Source organism: Castor canadensis, chromosome 1, assembly GCF_047511655.1.
Source record: "Castor canadensis chromosome 1, mCasCan1.hap1v2, whole genome shotgun sequence".
Classification (NCBI taxonomy): Eukaryota; Metazoa; Chordata; class Mammalia; order Rodentia; family Castoridae; genus Castor; species Castor canadensis.
In genome coordinates, this window is record NC_133386.1 from 18,477,641 (window position 1) to 18,501,841 (window position 24,201).

Genomic DNA, 24,201 nt, shown 5'->3' on the forward strand with positions numbered 1-24,201 from the left:
TTTTCTCTTATAATGTGTGCTATTTTTTGCTTCTTTGCATTGTTGGCAATGTTGTATTAGAATTAAGATACTATGAATTTTAAGCCTGGTATGGTGGTACACACCTATAATTCCAGCACTCAGGAGGCTCAGGCAGGAGGGTCATGAGTTTGAGGTGAGCATGGAGTATAGAGCATGACTTGGTCCCTAAAAACATTATGAGGTCCTAAAGATTTGTCTGTCCCTTTAAATAATGTTGGGCTTTGTTTTGAGAAATCAGGTCACTTGAACTTGTGTTAAGATCTATTATGGTGGATGCAGAGCAACTTTTACCCCTGAGTTAATTTGCCTTATTACAGAGTACCTATCTGAAGAAGGCACACAATGTCTTTTGTTATCCTTTCTTTCTGGCTACTGGGAACTTGTTTCCAGGCCTGTGTAAGTCTCAGTGATTGTTTCCTGCTCCACCCTAGTGATGCTTTTCCTGGTAAACTTTTCTCTACTGCATGAGCCAGTCAGTGCTCAGCTGAGGATTTTGTGGGCCCTCTCTCTCTGTATCTCTGGAGCTCCCTCAGCAGTTTCCCACTTTTCAGTATTTGACTCCACAAATGTCCTCCTTCTGGCCTTCCTAAAGTCCAGATTCTATGGTCTCCATAGAGACCATATGGGGTTTCTCTCCCTCCATGACTTGGAAATACTGAGGTTAGAAGTTGGCGGATGGTGTATTTATTTCATAGTACTCTGTTGTGTGTTCTCTAATATCTAGGAAACGTCATTTTATATATCTGTCCCACGTCCTCGTCTCTTAATGTGGATAGGAAAATCTGGTCCCTATTATTCCAACAGGGTAAGATGTGGAAATTCATAAACATGGTTTTTTTTTTTTTTGGTACTTGGGATTGAACCCAGGGCCCGCTACTTAAGCTATGCCCTCAGTCCTTTTTGTCTTTATTTTTTTTTTTTTGAGATAGGGCCTGCCTAATTTTCCCAGAGCCAGGCTTGAACTCAGTATCCTCCTGCTTCCATCTTCCAAATAAGCTGGAATTAAGGCCTGAGCCATGGCTGGCTCTAATCATGTCTTTATGACATTCAATGTCCAGATTTATTAACTTTCTGTCAGAAATAAGAAAGTAAATAAAGAAAGAAATAAACTCACCCTGGTGTCATTGTACTTGTATTCAAATCCTAGATTCTTCACTAATAACTCTGTGACTTTAGACAAGTTAATCCAGCTATCTGGACTTTAATATTCTCCTTTATTTAAGGAAGGAGTTAGATGTGATACTTTGCAGGTTACCTCTATGTGGCTCTGTAGCTATGCTCGAGCAGAGCCCCTGTCTTAGGTTACAGGCTCTTGAAGACAGCCCTGAAGATGCAGAATGAGCTACACAAAGTCCTTTGATTGAATAATCTGGGCAGGTCAAAATTTCCAGAGTGACCAAGTTTTCACAATTTAATTCCAGAAGAAGAACGATATTCACATCAAAATTGAGGTGTGTGCCATTTCCTGGTGTTTCACAGCAAAGCCCTTGCTGAAGAACATGGCAGACCGAAAATACCAACCTCAGTTAAGCTAAATCCTTATTCAGCTGGTTAGAGCTTGGGCTGCCAAACTGGAAAAATAACCCCCATCTCAATGAGCACAGAGATCTCTAAAAATGCGTCTTTCTTGCTTGCTCTGAAATAATCACCACACACAAGAAGTCCACTGCATTAGGACTGTTAACATTAGAAGGGGTTATGCTCTGGAAGGGCTGCGGGAGAGCTGAATAGTTTTCTAGTGGTCTGGAAGATGAAGCATGTGCAAGGCTATTACAGGCCTTAGAGCTGAGCTACATAGATTTGAATCTTGGCTCTGCTGCTTTTTAGTGGTGTGATTTCAATTCTTGTATGCTTCTGTGTTCTTCTCTGTAATGTGGCTATAAAATAGTACTTTCATCACATAATAGCCATAAGGAATGCATAAATGAATACATAAACTAAGTCAGTACATAAAATAAGATTTAGAAGAATATCTTTTCAAAATCTGTTCAAATGTTGGCCAATTTATTATTATTTTTCTTTAAAAACTATTGATAGCCTGTGAGGTGAATCACATGTAACCTTGGGAAATAAGGAAGTTTTTCCTTGGTTACATCTGTTTAGTTTAGTTTTTTTTTTTTTTTTTTTTTGTGTTACTAGGGTTTGAACTCAGGGCCTAACTCTTGCTATACAGGCACTCTACCACTTGAGCCACTCCACCAGCCCACATCTGTTTAGTTTCTTTAACCACCATTATCTGTGCCCCATCCTACAGGGCTTTGCTGTGGACTAAACTTCTGAGCTGCAAACTGAATTGACAAAGGGATCCCCCCAGTGGCTTCAAATGTTTATTTTTCCAGGAACAGTTGCATTTCTTTTTTTTTTTATTGTTTTATTATTCATATGTGCATACAAGGCTTGGGTCATTTCTCCCCCCTGCCCCCACCCCCTCCCTTACCACCCACTCCGCCCCCTCCCTTTCCCCCCAATCCCCTCAATACCCGGCAGAAACTATTTTGCCCTTATCTCTAATTTTGTTGAAGAGAGAGTATAAGCAATAATAGGAAGGAACAAGTGTTTTTGCTGGTTGAGATAAGGATAGCTATACAGGGAGTTGATTCACATTAATTTCCTGTGCGTGTGTGTTACCTTCTAGGTTAATTCTTTTTGATCTCACCTTTCTCTAGTTCCTGGTCCCCTTTTCCTATTGGCCTCAGTTGCTTTTAAGGTATCTGCTTTAGTTTCTCTGCATTAGGGGCAACAAATGCTAGCTAGTTTTTTAGGTGTCTTACCTATCCTCACCCCTCCCTTGTGTGCTCTCGCTTTTATCAAGTGCTCAAAGTCCAATCCCCTTGTTGTGTTTGCCCTTGATCTAATGTCCACATATGAGGGAGAACATACGATTTTTGGTCTTTTGGGTCAGGCTAACCTCACTCAGAATGATGTTCTCCAGTTCCATCCATTTACTAAGACTCTGGAAGATGCAAAACCTTCTTAGTCTTAATGAATTACTTGCATCCTCAGGCCATTTAGACAGGGCTATTGTGGCCCGGCAGGCTTGGCAGCCTATACCAGAAATAACTTGGTATAGTAATTTTCAAATCTTGCTTGTTGGAACCTCTGGGATTATGGACACCATGAAGAAAGAACTCCCTGTACTCTCATTTTCCTATTCCTGTAGCTGTTTTGTGCAATTTCTATGCTGGACATGGTGTACTTTAAAAAGAAGTTTGGAAAGCATAGGTTTAGTGTAGTGTATATGTATGCATATGTATCCCACATAAATATTTCCAGTGAATGGATTGACAGGCTATATGGGAAACATACTTTTCTCCAGTAGAGTATCCAAACCTCTGTGGCTTTGACTAAAGAATACTGATTTGCGATAATACATCTTCATGGTTTTGATCTTAAAGTCTGTTACTGTTTAATACACATAACTTCATCTTTGCCAGGTGACATGACTCCAGTGAGGCTTGTTGAAAGCCAAATGTTATTGTGTGATTAACAATGGAATTCCTCAAATGCCAAAGGTCTCTTGGATGTCTCATCTGCAAATGTGTTCATGTAGCAAATCCAAAAGAGATTTACATAAATCTATTTTCTGAGTATAGAAACAATATGACATCCTTGACTTTTGACCTTTGCTGTCTCACCTTTCAATTTTCTTTTCTACATTTCAAGGGACATACATATCTTCAAATGTTTAAATTTTGTTATTCACTATTAGAACTAGAAGAGGCCTCACAAAGACCATCTTTAGCAACCTCCTACCAAGAAAGAGATTTCTCTTTGTCACATGTCATAGAATCCTACATTTTAAAATGGAAATGTATTGTAAAACTTCTTTAACATAAACAGCACATCCTATATGGCATCTGAAAATTGCTTGAGTTAAGTTACATAAAATGCCTGAGGTAGTAGTATAAGGTAAAGGTTGAGTTTTCAAGTAAATGTGACAGGATATATCAGCCGTGGAAGAACTGCTGGGTGGGAAAAACACCTATGCTACCAGGTATTTTCTTCCTTAATCAAAAGCCTTATTTCCCCTCCTGTGACTACATGTAGTCCCTCTCCACTTTTCTCATCCAACAAAGCATGTTCATTGTTTCTGATATTTTCTCTGCTTTACCAGCCTCTAGTCATAAATCATTAGCATGGAATACAATATGCCCCTATGAACTCATATCTGGGGCAACGGATCTAAGTAGGTTATTGGTTGTAATTTCAAGGTGGGAAAAGCAAGAACTGGACATGATCTCCATCCCTGATTAACCCTTTAAGCAAATTCCAAAGGGAATTATATGAAAAGAGTAGTGAGCTGGACTGGAATATAAATGTGCTGTAGAAATTTTTTCTCTGTCTTTCGGTAAAAGTTGTTCTTTAGAGTCCCTTATTCACACTTTGATTAGGTTAGCATGCCACAATAACCTAACCTGGCTATGTGAGGCCTGTCATGTGGGGATATGGCCCTTGATTCATCTTAATGACTGTGTTCCATGAAACTGCCAAGATAGAGCAATCCAAAGTGGAACGTATGTCTGAAACAAACATCAAGAAGAATGAACTATATAGCTACATGAACTTTGTTTTTATTTTCCTTTTTTAAATGTATTTATTTATTTTTTGTTCATTTACTCACATGTGCATAAATTGTTTGGGTCATTTCTCCACCCTATCATCTCCCCCAACCTTCCTCCCCTCCCCTGCTTTGTTTCAGGCAGGTCCCTTCTGCCCTTTTCACTGATTTTGTTGAAGAAAAGACATATGCATAATAAGAAAGACAAAGCATTTTTGCTAGTTGAGTTAAGGGTAGCTATACAGAAAGATTCCTACTATTGCTTTCATGAACTTTGAAGTGCTCCTTTCTTCATAGTAAAACTCTAACCTATAGTGGTTTAAGTGACCCTTGGTATTGACCCAAGACAAGTTTCCTCTTCCTGAATGGAACAACCCGAGACTACTTGAGTAGATGAAGATTGTGTTCATATACAAGACACTAAGCTAAAATAAAGGCAGTGGCAGTAGTCATTGTACTACCTTTCTCTGGCTTCTTCCTTTTGGGTTCATTTCTTTTTCCATCTACTTTTTAGGTATCACAGTACTTCCCAACCTTCTTAATCTGGCTCTTTGGTTTTCTTAGCATTAGTCAACTTGCTACTTTTAGCTCTAGGTTTATAAGTGAATCTTACCATGGTGATCATACTCAGAGGGGCTTTCATGTTTTGATAATCTTGTGCAGCACTTTTGATGAAAGATTAATAGTCCACAAGTTGTTAATAGGTATTTTAAGAAAGAAGGTTCTATGTTTAAACAGGTTTGGCAATACCATATTCTATATAGTCTTCTTTCTCTTTCTTCACTGACACTTCCAATTCTAAATCTTTCAGTTGTGCATATGTCTATGAGTTTTGTAATTTTTTTGTGTGAATGAATTTTTACCAGATAACAGAGTGATGGTGGCTATGGAACATAGGTACAAACACATTTAGAGAGATGTGAGGGTCAGTGGCTTCTTGGTGATCTCCTTGATGAAACAGAAATCTTCCCAGCCAGAAATATGTATGTAAAAACCCAGAACAGACTTTCATTTGCCTGCCTTAGATAGTATAAATGTAGTGTAGGGTATAAACTCTACCTAGCATGATGGACATACTGGGATTTGCCAATGATTATCCTTGACTATCTCTTGGGTTCAGGAAATCAGCTTATTATGGTTGGCAACTCCACTAGTATTGGATAGAGAATATAAGGAGTTACTCATCAGAGGAAAAAGGTTATGTTGACAGAAGTGGGAGAAGGAATGCTGTGCAGATAAATACAGCAGATGTCTCTGAATACCTTTGTTCACTGGAATTGCCTAGAGAGATTTACAAAAGGCTGATGTCTGAATCTCACTCCCCAGTGATTCTGATTTACTTCATCTAGAGTGTGGCCTGATCTTTGAGGATTTTAGAAGTTCCACTGGTGATTCCAGTGCTAACTGTTGCTCACCTCTTATCTAGTTTTATTTCCATGCCATTGTTTTACATATTATCAAGAGTTATTCTTTCTGAATCTCAGTTCTCTGTTCAGTACAAAGGGCAGACTCCAAATAAACGCATTCAACACTCACTGAAATTTAACCCAACTTTCCTGTCAACTTTTATCTTCTACTATTACTTTGTTGATACAACAGGCTTCAGCAAATATGGGAAGTTTACTGGTTTCCATGCATCTGTAAAACTCCTGCCATTTCCCATGGGTGTTTATCCCATGTCTTCAACTTAGAACAGAACTGTGCCACAGAGTGTTTTGCATAAATGGAAATGTTCTTCTATGTGGTCTGCTGTGGTAGCCACTAATGACTGTGTTGTTCTTGCCTACTGGGCACTTGAAATGTAGCTAGTGTGACTGAATTTGTGATTTTACTCCAGTTAAATTTAAATTTAAACAGCTACATGTGGTTCGTGGCTACCATACTTAAGGGCAGACAGATTGCTTTATTCAGTTGATCTCTGCCAATGTTCTGTCAAATATTTCAAGGTCCATGTTGTATAACCCTCTATCCTAATATTTTCCTGATGTCTCTAAAATGTTTGTTAATTACTGAGCATTGTAATTGGACCCTGGATATGGCACTTATCTATATTGTCCCCATATTGCTGTTTTCTGTTGCTCTTTCTTCTCACCTCTGATACTAGAAATTTCTTGAAAGAGGGACTGATTAGGGGGCTTTTGAGTTTAATGCAAACTCAGTAAGCATTTGTTGAATAAATGCAGACAAAATTGCACCAAGCATAAATGTCTGTACCCACTTATACATTTTATTAGGCCATAAATACACACACATGGAGGTTCATGTGTTTAAGTACTGACAACTAGATGGGAAGGCACATGTCCTGGCTGTGGAAGAGAAACTGGGCCAGTAGAATAGGTAGGAAAGGATGACTAATTTGTGAAGCAACCACAGAGTGCTAGCCTATTTTATTTGGCTTGGAGGCAAAAATAATTGTGGATATCAAAACTACTGATGACTTTTATTAATGCAAACAAGAGGGTGTGGCCACTGAGAATATACTCCAACACTTCTTGAAGAATTATGGGATCTGTCCTGGTGAAATGGTTATAAATTCTCCCAGACCCACACTTTTTCCCCAAAATTAGTTTGTAAAATGATGAACTCTCACTTCCTAAATTTTCTGCAGATGCTACTGTTGCTGGAGAAATGTCACTGTTAAAGAATAGAAGACTATTATTCTAAAGAGTATTTCAGACTGACTGAATCAGGTCTGGAACATTATTGAAATGGTAAGATAAACCCAACTACTTCCTGGTAAAAGAAAAATTCTTTTTACAAAATCTATTCCCTTCTGAATTATGGGCAAATGTCACTGACTCATTTTCAATGAAATTTTATCTGTTAACAGTAAGGAGATGGGACGAGGCTCTGAGCTCCCCCTGAGAGCCTGCAGCTGAGGTTTCTTTCCCTTGAGAGCTCCTGTGATAGAAGCAGCTGAAGCCGGAGGTCATTAACATTTTGAGAACACTGCAAACTGACACTGTGTAATGTTATGACATTTCATCTCCAGACATTTAATCTCTTTTAATCAGTGTTTATGTTGGTGATACTTCACAGTTATTTGCTTTCACGTAAAAATGGAACACGTTGGCATGTCATTAACATAGGACTAATTTACTATCTATTGCAATTGTTTTCAGATCGTTTTCTCTTTTCCTTTTCCTTTTTCCCTTTTGCCTTTCTCCTTCCTTTTTTTCTCTCCATTGTTTTTTGACTTTTGCTGCTATTCCTCCTATTTTCAAAAACATTTCCAATTTTTTCCCTTTGTTATTGTCTCCCCTGTCAGTTGGTGGTTTGGGTTTTCAGGCCATTGCCTTAGTAAAGTTTCAGTATAGAGTCTGTAAGAAGAATGATCTCACCTTTCTGAAAATTGTTTCTGGTCCCCCGTTGAGCTAGGTTAGAAACAACTTCTTCCTTCCTTAATGGTGCTCTGAGGATGACTTAGCTGCACTTGGCTTTTCTCTCCCATTTTCCTTCTCTCATTTGCTTAGGATATTATTGGAAGTGTCTAGCAACTATCTTCCTGCATGCATTTCTCTTTGTCTTACTTTAAAGACACTTTCACTTTTCTTCCCCCCCCAATTCTTTTCATTAAATGCAGAATTGACTACTGATTACTTTATACTAGAGAAATAATTTTCAGTGGGTCTCTTACTTGCAATATCTTAACTTAGGATGGTGCCAAACAATATACATTCAGCAGAAACTCTACTTTGAATTTGAAATTTGATCTTTCCCCCAGCTAACAGTCTGTGGTATGAGCTTCTCTCATTATGGTTGGCAGTGGCAGTGAGTCACAGCCCTCAGTCAGTCCCACAATTTTGGGGGTGAGCAACTGACACTGTGCTGTATGCTGTGTTTCTAAACTATGTCATTCATAGGTTAAGTGTACTGAGTGCATTTCTGACATAAAAGCATTAACTTCTGTTGAGTTATCTGGGATTTGACTCCCTGCTAAATTAAGGACCACCTGTACTCCTTAGCACAAAAAGTGCTGTGGACTCACTATCATTTTCTTTATTTTTAAATAAATGACCACAATTTCTGTTATAAACCTCTTATTTCACCAATGGTCAAGACCGATTTCAGTTTGGTCATTGTCTATCAAACAAGACACTATTGACATTTGTCCCAAGCATCTAGAACATTTATCAGCACCTCTGACCTTTGCCCACCAGATACCAATACTATCTTCCAGGCAGTGGCTGGGGGGATGGGGAGATTGGCTCTCTGTTGAGATCCACTGGGTTTGAGGCATGCCCTCTGTTTTTAAGGAGTTTGTGTAAGTTCCATAGAAGGGACTTCAGGACAGAGGGAGATGACCTGTTTTTGAAATCCTGCAACCCCATCCCCCTATGACTTTGAGCCTTGGTGCATCTACCTTGATCAGGCCAAGGGCTCTTAGCAGCAGTCTTTGCTCTGCTGCTAGAAACAAAGCAACTTCCTGTTCCCTGTAACTTCTGTACTTTTGGCAGCAAGAGGCTCTGTGAAGAGGCTTTAGGCCTGTCTGCAGTGCCATCCTAGGGAGCCGAGGTGGGGGATAAAAACTATGGAATTTTGCCACCTCCAAGGTCTTCCGAGTGCAGGAGTTATTTCTGACTCAGGTCCTCAACAACTAGTGGGGAGGCACTCAGGAGTCCACCATCACCTGAGGTTTGCTATTTTTCTACTCTCTTTGTTCCACTCAGTCTCACCATATTTATGTAGTCTGAGGACAAGTGTGCCTGGTTCTTTATCCGCTTCTTCAAACAATGTCATATGGCATAAAACTTATGTATTTCATTAAAATTTTTTTCTTTATTTTCTACTGTATTACCCTTTCCCTAATGCAATAAATTTTGCTGAGTGAAAGTGAGGAAGAGGTCAGAGGCAGAGGAAACAAAGATACAAGAAAATGAGAGAAAAAAATTTTATTTAACAATCAAAATATTTGTGGATTGAACCCTAGTACCACCAAAAAAAGTGAGTAAAATAAAAATATTTTACAAATCTAATTTATTAAAAACATAATCATTCATTTATTCCAGTGTTATATTTCTACAAGAATAGAAATATTTAGAAAACCAGGTAAAAATCCAGGCCATTTTATCCTTAGTCTACTGTAGGATGATATGGTGGTTGATTTTAATTTTCAACTTGACTGGATTGAGAGATGCCTAGAAGCACACTTTGGGAGTGTCTATGAGGGTGTTCCAGAGAGGAGTAACACATGGGGGAGCAAATAGGGGCCAAAGACTTGTCCTGGATGTGGGCAGCACCATCCAATAGCTGAGAGCCATGCGTGTAAGCGCCATTCTTCCTAAGCAAGTGCATCTACCTCTCTGCCATCACCAGTGACATCAGGTTCCACCTTCTTTAGCCTTTCAAGGCACATTCACCAGCTCCCTGGAGGGGGCTTCCAGGCCTTCAGCTTTGGACTAGGGCTGCATAATTGGCCCTTTCATTCTAAAGCCTCCAGCTTCCTGGACTGAGCAGCTACCAGGTTCTCTGGCTCCCCAGTGTGAAGATGGCCTTTGAGAGACTAGCTTCCAATCATGTAAGTAAACCTAATAAATCATTCTTTATAATAATGTATAAGTGTGTATAAATATATGTTTAGATATTCTGTTGGCTCTGTTCTACAAGACTCTGACTAATACAGATGATTAGGAGTATGGGGACACTAGAGAGTCATGGGGGAAACAAAGAACTTGGATGATGGTGGACTTCCAAGCCAGGTGGCCTGTGGGTAGGAATCCTGAGAGAGAAGTGGGAATCCAGAGGGTGGGTGAATCTCCTCTGCGTATTCTGGTTTGCTTTGTGTTAATGAGCCTAGGGCTCCTTAGCCATTTGCTGTAGAATATTACAGCTAGCAGCCATTTGTCTCTGCAAAGCCCTGGTCTGCTCTCCCAGTTCCCCAACATATGCTTAGTACATCTTTCTATTTTAAAGCACTTGTGTAAACTGTGCCACATTTCAAGTAGTTTAAATTTACATACATGGTATAGTGTTTCTTAGGGATTTTTTTTTTTTTACTATTTAGGATCTGATAAATGTAATGTGCTATTCTTTCTTTTTATTAATTTATTTAGGTGGTACGGAGTTTGAATTTAGGGTTTTGTGCTCGTTAGGTAGGCACTCTACCACTTGTACCACACTCCACCCTTTTCTGCTTTACTTTTCAGATTGAACCTTCCGTTTTTGCCAGGGGTGGACTTCAGACTCACAATCCTCCTATCTATGGCTTCTTATATATCTGAGATTACTGAGATTACCACAGTTGGCTTGCTGGTTGAGATGGTGTCTCACTAACTTTTGACTAGGCTGACTTCAACCCACTTTCCTCTTAATATCTGCCTCCTTTTTTCTTTTAAAATTGTGTTTCTCTGGTTTCTAATGTCTTTGAGCATTTCTTTACATATATTTTAAGGCTTTGAGTTTCTTTAGCTACAATTGAACCCAAATATCCCTTTCTTTTTAAAAAAATTATTTATTTTATAGCATATAATAGTTGTACAGGGGAATATGCTGTGACATTTACATATGTGTTTACTATGTATCTTAGTTAGATTTACCCCTCCATCATTATCTATTATTCCTTTATCATTTTCTCTCTTTTTTTGCAGTACTGGGGCTCTTCACCTTGAGCCACTCCACCAGCCCTATTTTTGTGAAGAGTTTTTCCAGATAGGGTCTCAGGAACTATTTGCCTGGGCTGACTTCAAACTGTGATCGTCATGATCTCTGCCTTCTGAGTAGCTAGAATTACAGGTGTGACCACCAGTGCCCAGCTATCCTTTTCTTGGATTTGAAAGTTGGGATGAGTTCTTCACATGAATGAATTCTCTGTATATTTTGGATATAGTTTCTTTTTGATTTTAGATATGAAAAATATATATCTGTGATATCTTTCTGCTCACTATAACCACAGAATTTCCTTATTTTGATGTGATTAAATCTGTTAATTTATGTTTTGGGGGACTTGCTTAAAAAATTCTTCTCTAGCCCTAAAGTCATATTCTGTCTTTATTGTTTTCCTTGACTTGTTTCTTTAATATATCTGGGTTCTATTTTTACATGTGGTAATAGGTGTGAATTTTTCTCTGTAATGGGTAGTTTTCTTATCATCATTTACTGAGCAGTCTTACTTATGGTGCCATCTTTACTATGAATTAAATTATGAGATGTGTCTTTCTCACAGAAATCCTAATCTGTAGGTCAATTTGTCTCTTCAGAATGCTTATGCTACCATGACCTGTAAGGGGAAGTGTTTCTCTCCTTTACTTACCATGTTAATATTATCTATAATTATAATTCAAGATTGATTTTAAGTAAGTAAGTACAGACCATTTCTCAGACCACACCCCAGATTTTGGGGGGTAAATTAAAGGGAAATAAAAGTATTTGGAAGAGTTCTGTCCAATGTGGTCTTGGGCAGACAATGAAAATTGAGTAAAATCAACTTAAACCAGAGAGGAACTCTACTTTTGGGCTACAGGGCTTTTAAACCACATGATTTAAGAAATTCTAGAATTGAAAACAATAATTAATGAATTTAAAACATAATGAAAGTGTTATAGAGTTTAACAAAAAAAGAGGTTACATGGATACTGAATAATAAGACCATCATGCATCCAATGAGAATTACAGAAGGATAAATTTATATAGTCTGTTTAAGTAAAAATAATAATAACATCCAGTTCATGGGGTAAAAGCAAAGCAACAAAGAGCTAAGTGTTTTAGCAACAGCAGCTGCACACTGGCAGGAAGTGATGGAAATTGCATGCCAGGGTCCTTGAACTGTTGGGTTGAGGGTAGAGCTATTGATTGCTATTAGACTTTGCTAAGTATGCATATTAAAATTTCAAGGATAATTGCTAAAAAAGAAAAACTGAGTGGTTATATTCCACAACTGTTAAAAGAAGGAAAAGAAGAAAATCAATTTAAAAGATGGCAATTTTCTATTTGGAAGGGCATTGACTTCACCAGTTGGAAACTGCCACCAAACCGCTAACTAGGTGTTTTCCACTCTGATCCTGAAAATATTTCTCTGTCATCTTTCTCTCTCTCTCTCTCTCTCTCTCTTTTTGGTATTTTAAAAAGAAGGAGTCTTTATTTATGGAATAAAAGAAAAAGAAACTTGCAAATTTTTGAAAACTTAGGTAGACTTAGAAAGAACTGTATTTTGTATAAGTTGATTTAAAAATAAATTAAATTTTTAACATATTAAGTCTGACTCTGAAACAAAATCCAATAAAAGAATTAATTGTTATCAGTAATAATCATTCTCATCTGAGTTACTAGTAACTGAAAACAATTCAACTTATCATAAAGAAATACTTTTATCTTTGCCGAGGATCTTTGTCATAGTTCTGTGTTTGCTTGTAACAACCCAGACTGCTATTACATTTTGCCCAGTTTTTTTTTTTTTTAACACAAGAAAAGAGTTAAAAAAAAAATCACAAAATTTGGTACTAAGAGAAAGTACAATGTAAGATTATAGAAATAAATCCAAATATATCAGGAAACACTGTAAACTGGAAGAGATTATCTGGGTACATACTTTGAAAAGATGAAGCCATACAGCATTTATAAGAGACATGCCTACTACAAAAGCACACCGAGAACAAGGAAAAACTGATGAAGCTATTAGTTTTAACTACATGAACTTATGGATAATATAATAGTATCAAATAACACAGTTAGAAAACATTTAGCATAATGAGTATCAGTATATATTAATATAAGTTTGAATCCACTAAGAGAATATAGCCCTTAAGAATATAACAGCAGAGATTAAATCTATAAGAAGCAAGAAGTCAAAATTTCAGGGACAAACAAATATCCAGCATCACAGTGAGACATTTTAACATCATTCTCTGTTATTTATAATTGAACCAGAAAATTTATGGAAGATTTCAGTCACATAACTAAGAATAATCTACTAGAAACAAAAATTTTCAAAACAATTAAGAATTGTTTTAATCAATCATATTTAAAACCATAAACTCTGCCTCAAAAAATATCAGGGAATGTATATCATACAAGCACAATATGTTGGCCTTATAACAAGTAAGTCAACAAATTTCAATAGATCAGTTTACAGTGTTTCAGGTCACAGTAAAATTAATCAAGAAAGAATTTTTTAAAAAATCCTATCTATTTAAAGAATGAAAAACATAACTTTGAATAACCAAAGCCAAAGATAATATAAGAAAGTAGTTTAACAACATGGAGGCTTCTTTAAAAACTAAGCATGGATCTACCATATGATCCAGCAATCCCACTCCTAGGGATATACCCAAAGGAATGAGACTCAGATTATTCCAAAGGCACCTGCACACCCATGTTTATTGCAGCACTATTAATGATAGCCAAGCTATAGAAATAGCCAAGATGCCCCACTTCTGACGAATGTATTAAGAAAATGTGGTATTTATACACAATGGAGTTTTACTCAGCCACGAAGAAGAATGAAATTTTGTCATTAGCAAGTAATTGGCTGGAACTGGAGAACATCATCTTAAGCAAAGTTAACCAGGCTCAGAATGCCAAAAATCATATATTATCTCTCATATGTGGATTATAGACCTAAAACAAATGCAGTAATATTATTGGACATGGGTCACATGATAAGGGGAGAATGTGTACAGGAGGTATAGGGAAAGGGAAGAAAACCTAAAACTTGAAAGTGTTTGATGTGCCCACTGTAGAGGAGCTAATAAAGTAATCTTAAACTGGCAGAGGCCACTATGGGAAGATGACCAGGAAGTAGTGAAGAGGTCAGGTAGAGATAAGCCAATTCGGGTTGCAGTACACATGTGCATGGAAGCAATGTTAGGAATCTCTCTGTATAGCTATCTTTATCTCAAACTAGCAAAAATGCTATGTCTTTCTTATTATCTCTTATGTTTTCTCTTCTACAAAACTAGAGAAGAGGGCAGAACAGGTTCTGCCTGGAAGTGAGGGGGAGGGAACAGTGGGCAGGGGAGAGAGGTGACCCAAACAATGTATACACATATGAAAAAAATGAATAAACAATAAAAATAAAGGAGTTTAATATTGAGTGAAAAAACAAAGCACCAAAGAATGAATATGTGATATCAAGTTTATAATTTTCAAAAGTAAGCAAAAGTAAAAATATGTTAAAACAAAGGAGGACTGTGATTAAAATTTAAACTCCTGCTAGTGGGTTCTATATGTGTAGGCTGAGGAAAGAGGAAAGGCTGATGAATGGTATTGAAAATATTTAATTTTTACTTGGCGGTGACTTATGGCCTTCACCTTTTGTTTTCATAACCTGCATATGACGTATCCATTTCTTTTCTATGTTAAATGAACCAAAAGAAAAGACAACCAAGCTGCTCATCCTTTCTCTTCTCAATTGGCACAGAACTGTCATCACACTGTTTTTAAATATTCTCAATCTCCCTTTTCTGGAAAATCACTTCCTATTCTTTCTGTCCACTCCTCTTTCTTTCTTGCGCTTATTTCAATCCAAATTATGTTGTGTTTTTTTGTGTTGTTTTAGTTTATTTTTTAAACTGTTTGTTCCACTTCATGGTAAAATTCATGTGACCGTTGTTTTCCACTTAACTCCATCCTATCCATTTCTTATACTTCTTGGCACTGTCTATGACCTGAGAGGCTGAAGACTTTTATCACTTCAGTTCCCCTACCTTCATACTTCCAGGTGGGGCTGGTCACTGGGGAGCCCTGGTAAGAGACTGGACTGGGAGAGGAGAGAGACTGAGATACCTCCTCCCTACATTTCCTATCTTTAGATGGCATTTGTATCTCTCATAATTTTTCTGGACAGTCTTTCCTCATTGCTTCTGTAACACGATGCACCCTTTGTAACACGATGCACCCTTTGTAACACGATGCACCCTTTGTAACATGATGCACCCTTTGCAACACGATGCACCCTTTGTAACACGATGCACCCTTTGTAACACGATGCACCCTTTGCAACACGATGCACCCTTTGTAACACGATGCACCCTTTGCAACACGATGCACCCTTTGTAACACGATGCACCCTTTGCAACACGATGCACCCTTTGCAACACGATGCACCCTTTGTAACACGATGCACCCTTTGTAACACGAAGGTGTGGCCACAGCTTCTCACTATTGCTAGTCTGAATGTGATACAATTTCCTCAACATGTATAGGAAGCCATTTCATTAAAATCACTTAATTTGTTCCACGTGGGGTAAATTTTGGTTCCTACAAGTATCTTTCTACACATCTGTCCTGTCTCATTCATTGTTGTTTTTGCAACATCTAGAATAATACCTTATACAGTGGGGACAGCAACAAAAAAGCAACAAACCTGAGAACTCTTTGTCATATGTGGTAGACAGACTTATAGTACCTTGGAGTTGGAAATAACTTTAAGGGATATGTTATGGAACCATTTTCCATATAGACATGGAAATGTGCTTAAAGAAATCTAGTTCACTGGAGAAGAAAGCTAGGTCCCCACCCACAGCTCTGGGTAGTGAGTGATGGATTCTTTCTAACACACCCAGAAAATTACCAAGTGATTTCATCCCACAGCAGCAGCTCATTAGGCCAAGTTAAGGTTGAGAGATTGACTTAAGGATGCTATATACATACTAGCTAGCAGCATCTTTAGATAACCTGGCATAAGAACTTTGCCAAAAAAGAAAAAAAAAATGAAGGTAACTAAATAAAGCATCAGATTCTCTTCCTTGGAGAATATGAGTGCAAAATATGTGGATAGCATTCCAGTTGCTAATGAAGGCTGATGCTGAAAAAGATTCAGAAGTCAGGTAAGAACCTATAAAATGGCAGTGGTCATGAGCCTCCTGTGAGTATGTAGAAGCTGTGAGTACATTCAAATTTAAAGGAAAGGTTTTATGACCAAGAATAAACTGAAAGACATGCCACAGTGAGGCAGAAAGGGAACTGCATAACCATACTGACAAGGGATTGTCTGAGTGAAAAGACAACTTTAGATCCTAAATGACTTCCAATTCTAAAACTCTGTTCCTCTTCCTTACCATCTAGACTGCACCTGTAACTGTTTTAGCAGGGATTCCCTAGGTTCATATATATGTCTCTCTCTCTCTCTCTCTCTCTCTCTCTCTATATATATATATATATATGCAAATACATATATATGCAAATATTTTATGATAGTGGAAAACCAAAACTTCTTGTTCCCACTTTGGTATTCTATTCACTACACCAATAACGTTGAGTTAGTCAAACTTTGATCTTATTTGTGGCTTATTCTTATTGTAGGTTAAACAAAGCTAAAAACATTTTTGATAGCTTTACCGAAAAAAAAGATTGGTAATATTTCTTTTCTTTCACATTGCCAGTGTGACTTTTGGAGAACACTGACACCAAACAGAAGATAATCTGAAGGGTAAGTGCAAACTTGCCAAAACTTCTTGCCAAAAATACTATCTGTATTTTTATAGATGATCTAAATTATAAATGGGAAGACAGAAAAATGATCACGTCTAGGGATAAGAATGAGAATGACATAGAAGGTCAGTCATTTCATTCTTCCAAAAGCTTCATCTCTGATAGTCAAAATCTGGAGCAGAATTGCTTGGAAAACCAGAATCTTATGAAGAGATTCAGTTTGACAGGGAAAGAAGGCAGAGGACGAGGTGCTAAACCACAGCGCAGGGAGCAGAAGGAGCCCAGCAGGCGCAGCGATGTGTGGCACTGCACCACGCTTTGTTTCGGATGAGCTCATAGAGGGCTGTTTGGTATGAGAAATGTAGAGATGTCGTTTATCTTGACTGTGTCCCAAAGGCCTTGGCAGAATATTTTCTTGAAGACTCTTTCCCAAGAAAGTGAACTCAAATTTCCCTGAAAATTGGCTGATGGGTCAAAAAATAAGAGCGAATGCATGTAGTTCTAGAAAAGTACCTAAAATGACAGAGAAATTGGTGTTGTCTTATAGTCTTCTCACATTTCCTAAAGTTACCTAGAAGTAGATTTTTTTTTTTAAATGAAGCAACTTAAACTTACTGTGTGTTCGATACTGATGTTCCATACTGAGTTAGGTACTTGGAGTGTATTGCCTATCTTCCCAGCCATTGTGAGGAAGGATTTTAGGTTGCTCTTGGATACAAGAGATGGCAAAATATTGTTTGCAGGCTAACCTACTGGATTTTCTGGCATGTTTTTTTGTTGTATATAGAAATTTGAAGACAAACTTTTAAATCAGAATAATTCTAGGAAATGCAGGACATATGTTATTAAGCAATGAAATATGCACTTCTCTGATAACAAGGACCTTAACATCTAGGAAGGGAATTGAAACACACTGGCACACACCATAAACACAGAACAGTATCAGAAACCTGGAAAGGACAGGGTGTAGGGACATAATTTCTGGTTTCTAAGATTTCATTTTCCTCCACTCCAACCTTTTCTTTTTAGAACCCCAGAAATGTAAACCTATGAGTTGGATTCTGTCATTAACCTTAAAACCCTCCAGGGAGCCTCAGTTATACCTTGAAAACAATTCAGAAATCTTATTATTACATTTTCTACCTATCCTGCCCTGTTACTTACAGGACTAGCACATTATAGGAATTCAATGTGCTGAAAATGATGAAAGAATGAGAGAATGTGAAAAAAATATATATTAAATATACTGCAGGATGCTTAACCTGAGCTTCCTTCTCTCTTTTCTTTTGACTGAAACAGCTCTTCCTCTTTCTTGCATAATTGCAGGAATGTTAATAAAAATGTTTAATTTAACTGACATACAACAAAGACTTTAAAACACAGGCTGTATTTTTATTGCTTGGATCAGATTTGCTTAGTAGAACCAAGAATGCATTTATTTTAACTATCTTAAATCTTAAAGCCAGTCTATAAGAGGATGCAAATTGTAATCTGCACACATTCAGGAGACCCCTGAGAACCTTCTCATATGTGAGAAATCTTGAGTTTTTAGGGCCTTGAAGGTAGGACTAAATTTTTTTCATCTTTCTGTTCTCCTCACTGTCTGTTATTATAATGAAGAAAGAGTTAGAAATTAAGCCATACTTACTGATGTAACAGAATTCTAAAATAATCATGTGTTATATATGGGTTTTTATTTTGTGGGCTGGTACTGGGGATTGACCTTGGTGCCTCACGCTTGCTAGGCAAGCCCTTCTCCGCTTCAGCCATGACTCAGTCCTTTGGCTTTTCACTTGTGTTTTGGATCTGGTCTCTTTTCTCCAAGCTTGCCTCAGACCTTGATCCTCCTCCACATCTCAAATAACTGGGATTACAGGAATGTACCATCTGCTCAGCTTGTTTTTGAGATAGGTTCTTACTAAGTTTTGCTCAGGCTGACTTTGAACTGCATTCCCCCTAACTCCACCACCTGTCACTGGGATTACAGGTGTATACCACCCTGCCTAGCCATATATATGTTCTTTATTTTGAATAACTCCAGCTCATAAACTAATATATTAATAATATGTAATTAGTTCATTTAAAAAGTTAAGTAAGGAGTCATGAAAATTATTCCTGTATAACTTTAATTTTTATTTGTAATTTAAACCATATGTGTATTCATTCATCAATCTTTTGAGCTAGAGTTCAGACATAATCTTTGTTTATGAGTCCATTGACAAAAGTTGTAATTAATTTTATTACATTAATTACAAGCATAAATTTCTATATTCTTGAAAGCAGAGAAGGAAAAGATATTTCTGACACAATTAAGAATCCTTTCATGTTTTTTCTTAACTCTTCCAGCCCCATAACCTTATATCATTATTCTGTCCACAAGTAGTTTTGACAGTGAAATTTTAAGTCATTGAGTCTTTCTAAACCATTCAACTTCAAACTGCTAGAAACAACAATCTATTTTCCCACCTAAATTAGTTTATTAAATAGTAACTTGAATTACATAATTATTACCAGTACAATCAAACTTGATTGACTCTTATCCAGTAGATAACGCAAAGGTAGGAACAGAATGTCAACATTCATATCGGTTGTAAACCTTCATATTGAAGCAGAGAACCAGTAGGAATCTGTCAGCTAGGTTCAGTTTGGAGGATTTCTATTATTTTGTTATTGTAATTACATCATTATTACATGAGTAACAAATAATATCAAACAACTGAATATAATACAAAAGAGTAAACACATATATCCTGAAGAGATTTTAGCTACAAATAACTTGACACTTAATCTTATCCCACCTTAACTAATTTAGGGAATGACTATGACTTTAAGGTGGAGAACAGCCACGTTTGTGAATCAAGATCGTTTGTGTGCTATTCATTTAAGAAGCGTTGGCTTAAAAAACGTGTTGACTAAAGATGGTTTTCTAGAGCAAATGGAAGAAGTGTGAAAATCAAATATACTTGTGAAATTCACAATCATTTACACTTTGATGCTAATGTTGTTAATGAAAGTAACTTTTTCATTTATAGCACATTTAAAAGGGTTTTCAGGAACATTATCTCATTTGAGCCTCACACCCCTGTGAGCTCAGCACTGTAGGAATAATCATTACCCTAATTTCAAAAATGAGGGAGTGAAGCCACCAGGAGAACAAGTGATTTGTCTAAGGCTTTATTAGTACACAGTCATAACTCAAATCACATCACTTCAAGTTTTGTTTTTCCCTACTTCAGCATGAAGTGTCTTGAACAGGAAGGCTCAACAGAGAGCAAAGCAATGTTTCTTTGTGTGTTGTTTTCTGTTTGAGCTGATATGTTCAAGTATTTTGTTTTTTAAAAAAATATTAAAGCAATAAGGTTTTACATTTGTTTGAATACAGGTTTGAAAAGTCTTACCAGCTTTTTAAAATAACTTACACACCTTTCTTCTGATTATAAAATTCATTTGATATAGAAAATTGTGGGAGAAATGACCCAAGCCTTGAATGCACATATGAATAATAAAATAATAAAAAAAAAGAAAATTGTAAGAGGAAAAAATGATTCACCCACCTTTTTAGTAATAAGGCAGAGATCTGCAAACCATACCTCATGGGTGGCATTCAAATCACTGCTGTTTTTTGTGGAAAAAAAAATAAATAAAACTGCTTTGGTCCACAGCCACACCTACTAGTCTACTCTGTCTGTGGCTGCAGTGGAGTCAAGTTGTGAGAACAAACTGCCTGCGAAGCCCAGCATTATCTACTGTCCAGCCCTTTATAGGAAAAGTTTGCTGATTCCTGAGTTAGAGAAAAACCAATAACATTTTGGTCTCTTTTTCTATCTCAATCTGTTTATCTTTGATATCAAAATATGGATCAATCCATTTATCAGTCTACCTATCTGGAGTCAGCATTGACCAGGGTCTCCCTAGTGCCAAAATTTCCTTGAGCATTTGAGGGAATCAATGTGTGTAAGTAAAAATACTTAATTTTCTAGATTCTCTTTGATTAAGTGCAATCTTGGGATAGATTCTGAAAAATGAGGCTGTATCAGTTACTGATTTCTATAGAACATATAAATGTCATAGCTTAGAAAAGGTTAGATCAAGAAGAATTAACCTAGAAGGTAGCACACATGCACAGGAAATTAATGTGAGTCAACTCCCTGTATAGCTATCCTTATCTCAACTAGCAAAAACCCTTGGTCCTTCCTATTATTGCTTATACTCTCTCTACAACAAAATTAGAGATAAGGGCAAAATAGTTTCTGCTGGGTATTGAGGGGGCCGGGTGGGTGGTAAGGGAGGGGGTGGGGGGAGGGGGGAGAAAGGACCCAAGCATTGTATGCACATATGAATAAAAAACCCCAGCTATTTAAAATTTCTGAGTTCTTCTAGTGATCTAAGCATGTCTCAGCAGATTCACTTATGTGTCTGTGGTCACTTGGTGGGCTGTCTAGGGTTAACCAGGCTAGCGAGGCCTCAGGTGAGAACTCATCCCTTCTCCATGTGGTTTTCATATCCATAGAGTTGGTTAGCTGATGTGCAAGTTCATTTTCATCTCTACTATATTAGATTTGCTACTATCCTATTGGTGAAATTAAGGCACATAGCCAAGGTCATAGTTATAATAAAAAAGCATGAATAGAGGAGATATGAAAAACTTAGTGTACAAAAACAATTCAATTACCTATATCATAGATATAGGTAAAATCCATGATGGGGCATTCTTTCCTAAATTAAAAAATATATATATTTCTTCTATCTGATGTAAAGATGTGAGGTCTGGTGGTGTGGCCACCCTCTTATGCCCTGAGGTGACAAACATAGGAAGACTGGCCTATCTCTCTGCTAATTATGCTGCAGCAGAAAGTTAGAAAGATTCTGCTTTCCTGATGGTCCTTTGGACCTTTTGAGTGGTCATGGAATGAGTTTATAGTATGAGGTATCTGATCCAGCTACTAAAGGAAGTTTTTGATAAATGTTGCCAAGTATTCTTCTAGTCTATAATATATTGGTTGTATTTCTTATTAGTACATATAAATCTAGCATTTTTTTAAATGGCTTCTAACATATGGCTGTAAAGTGTACTTAACCAATCTCTTTTTCAACATATTTGTTTCCAGATATTCACTGTTACAAATAGCACTTCAGCAATCATCCCTGAACATGTAACTTTGCACATTTCTTCAAGTGTCTCATAGGATACAATCTTGCCAGAAGAATCTTGGAAATTCTTCATTTCACATATTTAAAAATATGGTAGGATAATCCTGCAAAAAATTGGTAAAATTTACCCTCTTCTCAGTAGTTCATGAGTGTGCTTATTTTACCCAAAGCTAATAAAAAATTGGGTTTTGACAATCTTTAAAAGTTTTTATCGATCTGTTAGAAAAGTATATTTCTTATTCTTATTAGAAAAGTATATTTTATCAATCTATTAGAAAAGTGTAATTCATGATTCTTTGATTTTTAGTAAGACTGACCTCTTTCCATAAATTTGTTATTTACATTTCACTTACAAATTTTGTTTATATCTTTTGCCTGTTTTACTACTTGTTTATATTTTTTTCTGACTATTTTGCATTTGCTCTCTGTATCATATGATTAATGATTTTTGCCCTCTATACATTGTGTACATGTTTTCACCCTTGGACTTTTTCTTTGTTAATGTATCTTTGCCATAAACTTCATTTTTACTTAGAAAAATATTACAGGTTTTTTATAAAGCCTCTAGGTCGGTTCGCGCTTAAATATTCCTTTCTTTACATGACAGCAGTATTTTCCTGTTTTCTTCCCTTTGTTTTTGAGGTCCTTAAATATACTGTCATGTGCCACTTACAGACCAGGGTATGTTCTGAGAAATGTGCCATTAGGTGATTCTGTCCTGAGAACTTTACTGAGTGTACTTACACAAACCTAAAGAGCATAAGACAGTCACTCAATGTGACTTTTCATGTAGTGAAGAGAGGCGGTAAACACAGCCTGTGTTGAGGCTGTTGACACTGTCACGCACAACACAGCTTACAATTTTATAGTAAATGTTTTGTTTTATATATATATATATAAGCAGGACCACACTCTAAATTAATGATAAAGGAATCATTAACTAAACATGTACTAAGGATGTAGACCACTGAAAGTTTTTACTATCATCATGGAAAGTATTTTTTACAACTTGTGTACAGCAGGCAGCACAGGTTGTTTATACTAGAATTGTGTGGGGCCGTGGCCATGTGACTGGGTGATGGAAACTTTCATCTTCCTTATAAACTTAGGGTCAGCCCTCATAAATGCAGTTCATTCTTGACTGAAATTCATTTGTACTATGTCTAACTGGATCTTTCTTTAATCCATTTGGATTTTTTACATTGCATGTTGTGGGTAGAAATATAACTTAATGTTCTTTCAAATAGATGACTTCCTTTGTGAAATGAGTCTGATTTATGTGTGTATTTTCATGTTATTTTTGGCAGGCTATGATATGATTCTTATTTTGGATTTGAAAAAGAGTATTTCCATGATCTGCAAATGATTAAATAACAAGATTTTTTTAAAAACAGTTTGGGGTACTAATTTAACTTTACTGTTAGCTTTTGGTCTATTTGTTTTCTATATTTTCTTTGATTCTTTTTTACTTTTTTTTTTTGAGATATGGTCTCTCATGGTCCTCTTACTTCAGATTCTCAAGTGCTAGGTATTTTCTTTATTTTTGAAAATTTCTTTTAATAATTTATATTTTCCTAGAAAATTATAAACTTAATTTATGGTTTCGAATTTATTTTCAGAGTGTATAAATTATTCTTCTACACATTTAAATTTTTCCTTTGTATTTTATAATTTTTCTTTTTCTTTTTCTTTTCTTTTTTTGTGGTACTGGGGGTTGAACTCAGGGTCCCACTTGAGCCACGCTATTTTTGCTTTAGTTATATTTCAGCTAGGATCTAGCATTTCTGCCTCATATTTCTGTGATCCTCTTACCTATGGGCTCCGGGGTAGATGGTACCACTGGCATGTACCACCATACCAGGCTTGTTGCTTGAGATGCAGCCTTGCTAACTTTGTGTGTGGATCGGCCTTGAACTGTAATCCTCCTGATGTTCACTCCTGGAGTAGCTAGGATTGCAGGCATGAGCCATTGCACCCAGTTTCTCTTTTGATTTTTACGTACACTTGTGCTTTTTCATTTTTCTTGGTGGTTAGCTAGTGTTCAAAATTATTGTTCAAATTATTTTCTATTCAACTACAATTTACTTTCACATATACTTATCAGT

The 24,201-nt window shown here is 36.7% G+C and overlaps 1 long non-coding RNA gene across 6 annotated transcripts in view; it reads left to right on the top strand.

The window, feature by feature from the left end:
* Positions 1–24,201, top strand: part of LOC141423177 (uncharacterized) — a 265,833-nt gene that overhangs the window by 121,936 nt on the left and 119,696 nt on the right. For 2 of the 6 annotated variants that reach the window (XR_012447824.1, XR_012447823.1), the window contains exons 2-5: positions 7,188–7,290; positions 7,410–10,097; positions 11,167–11,311; positions 16,897–16,943. The exons of 2 other annotated variants lie outside the window; for them this stretch is intronic. This is a non-coding gene — a long non-coding RNA (uncharacterized lncRNA). The remainder of the gene's footprint in view (positions 1–7,187; positions 7,291–7,409; positions 10,098–11,166; positions 11,312–16,896; positions 16,944–24,201) is intronic. 2 more of the 6 variants (XR_012447825.1, XR_012447830.1) reach the window with 2 other exon arrangements.